The following is a 3301-nucleotide window of genomic DNA, read 5'->3' as shown; positions in this document are numbered from 1 at the left end:
GGACAAGCACTAGGGAACGGCTGGGGTGCCGACAACACAGTGGACAGTAACAGGGATGACAGAGTATATGGGCTACAGTGGGGGAGGAGGGGCTATGGGAGGGTGTCATTTGGGATGTGGCTACATAGATGAATAATATTGTTTGGGAAATTCTGTATGAAATACACAAAAAAATCAACAAATTTAAAAAATAAGTTATATTTGAGGACGAAGCATAAAAAACTGCTTCATGTTAATTAGAAAAAGTGAAAATCATTACCATTGAAATCTACCTGATAACTTTATATCCATGCTCAGGTGCTAAGAATCTCAGAAAGTAAGTGACTATGACTAGTAATAATCAGATACATAGAGATTAGAGACGCATGTACACACATCTAAGTGTTAGTAGCATTAAAAATGAGTTTTTCTGTATGAAAGAGTATATTTTAAAATGAAATGGAAATCTTTTTTTAAGGGTTAAAACCTCATTCAATTTAATGTCTTATAGGGTTTATTCTGAATTCAATATTGTATAAGTGTATTGATTCAACTGTGAATTAAAAATTTACAGCCAATTTTGAAAGAGATACATCTTTACTCTGGAAATTGTTTTTGAATATGTTAAGGCTGTCATGAAATGCTTCTTCTACTCATGTGGTTATTAAATAAATAATTAAAAAAGAATCAAATGAAGGTGTGTATGCAAGGAATTCACTAATGAGAAAATATCAATGAATTAAAAAGTTAAAAAAATTATTTAAGGTGGACAAGAAGGAAAGATGGATGAAGAAATGAACCAACTAAAACAGTACAGGCTTTTTTTCTGGAGAGGGAATCTCCAGCACCTTTAGTTTGCTTACAGGCTGGTATACTTATAGGCCAGAAAAGGAAAAGGGAGAAGGGTACTGAAAATTTTCCCTTTTTTAATTAATTTTTTTAGTTCTTTTGAAATATGCTTTTTTTTTTTTTGAGACAGGGTCTGCCTGTAGCCCCAGCCACCCTGGAACTCACTATGCAGACCAGGCTGGCCTTGAACTCACTGAGATCTGCCTGCCTGTGCCTCCTGAGTGCTGGATTAAAGGCATGCAGTGAAAAATGTGTTTTTAAAAAAAATTTTACAAAAACTTTATTGAGAATTTCAAATATGCCATATAAGGTATTTTGATCAAATCCATGCCCACTCCTTCCCTTCCAACATTCCCCCCCCTCTGAAGAGGTGACCCTAAAAATCTTTTAAGGATCAGATACAAGCTCCCAAATACTTTTGACATTTTTGACCTTGGAACAGAGCATATTGCTAAAAGGCCCAAGGACATTTTGACTTTTAGTCAAGAAGCTGGCTACATTTCTTTGGGATCTTTTTACCTTAACAGCATAACCAGTTCTTACCTCCTATTCTTATCACACCATCCTCTGAAGGGGTTACCCAAATTTCCAATAGGGAATAGGGACACCAACTGCTCTGGCTTCTTCCATGCTGAACAGGGACACGGGGTGAGGCAACTGGAGTACCCCTTCAGTGGGTCTATCTAAAAGACTCCCAAATTGCATAATTTTTGTCTCTAAGGGGAGAAAAAGTCCTTGAATCATGAATGGGAGAGGTGAAGGAGAAGTAAAGGCAAGAGAAACAAAGATTACAAGTTCTAGACAGTGAACTAGAAAAAAGTCCAAACAGGGCAATTTTCCAGTGTTCATGTGAGAATCCATTGGAGTTTCTTGACAAGGGCTTCCAAAAGCATTCCTCTATGGGTTCTTCCTCATTTCTCTTTTGTCTTCAAAGGCTGGACTAGTTGGCTGGGAAGAGTACCTGGATATTCAGGTGAGGGCCCAGTGACCCTGCTTGGCACTCCTTTAATGAATAAGCACAACTGTCAACAAGCCCAATTGTGACTACATTTAGAGATCAGGCTTAGCCAAAGTCATGAAGATGGTTGTTATTTCATGCAGAAGGGACTGCTGTACATCATCATCTTATTAAAAGGACTTGGAATTTAAAAGGATTTTGTGCTAGGATCCACATATGAGGGAGAACATATGTTGTTTGTTTTTCTGATTCTGTGTTACTTCACTTAGTATAACAGTTTCTAGATTCATCCATTTACCTGCAAATTTCATTATTTCATCCTTCTTTACTGTTGAATAGAACTCCATTGTGTAAATATACCACATTTTTGTTAACCAGTCATCAGTTGAGAAACACTTGGGTTGCTTCCATCTCTTAACTATTGTGAAAAGAGCAGCAACAAACATGGTTTTACAAGTGTCTCTACAATAGGATGGGTCCTTTGAGTATATGCCAAGGAATGGTATAACCTGGTCATATGGTAGGTTCATTTTAGTTTTTTAAGAGTTCTCCACACTGTTTTCCATAGAAGCTGTACAAGTTTGCAATCTCACCAGCAGTGAATGAGCATTCCCCTTTCTCCACATCCTTGCCAGCATTTGGTATCATTTTTTTCTCTTGATCCTAGACAGTCTGATTGGGGTAAGGTGATACCTTATGGTGGTTTTAATTTGTATTTCCCTAATTATTTATGTTGTTGAACACTTTTTGAGATGTTTCTTAACCATCCTTAGTTCTTCCTTTGAGAACTCTCTGTTTAGATCTTTAGCCCATCTTTTAATTGGGTCATTTGGTTTCTTGATTCTTTGTGCTTCTCAATTCTTAGTTTTTTGAGTTCTTTATATATTCTGGATGTTAAACCTCTGTCAGATGTGTCACTGGTGAAGATTTATTTCCCATTCTGTGGGTTTTCTCTTCACTTTTTTGACTGTTTCTTTTGCTGTACAGAAGCTTTTTAGTTTAATGAGGTCCCACTTATTGATTACTGATCTTAATTCCTGAGCAAATTCTGTCTGATTTAGGAAATCCTTTCCCACACCTATACCATGTGAGTTACTGCCAATATTTTCTTCTAATAGTTTCAGGGTTTCCAGTTTCACATTCAGGTCTTTGATTCATTTGGGTTTGACTTTTGTGCAAGGTGAAAGATAAGGATGTAGTTTCATTCTTCTATACGTGGAGATGCAGTTTTGCCAGCACCATATGTTGAAGATGCTGTTTTTCCTCCATTGTGTGTTCTTGGGACCTTTGTCAAATATCAGATGGCTGAAATTGTGTGTATTCAGGTTTACATCTTCAACGATGTTCCATTGATCTATGTGTCTGTTTTTGTACCAGTACCATGCTTTTTTTTATGACTATGCCTCCATATTATACTTTGAGATCTGGTATAATAATCCCCCCCCCCAGCATTTCTCTTTGTGCTCAGGGTCTTTTGTGCCTCCATATGAATTTAAGGATGCATTTTTCTAATTC

This window comes from Nannospalax galili, unplaced genomic scaffold (genome assembly GCF_000622305.1).
Source record: "Nannospalax galili isolate Female #2095 unplaced genomic scaffold, S.galili_v1.0 scaffold16, whole genome shotgun sequence".
Lineage (NCBI taxonomy): Eukaryota > Metazoa > Chordata > Mammalia > Rodentia > Spalacidae > Nannospalax > Nannospalax galili.
This window is presented reverse-complemented; position numbering follows the sequence as displayed.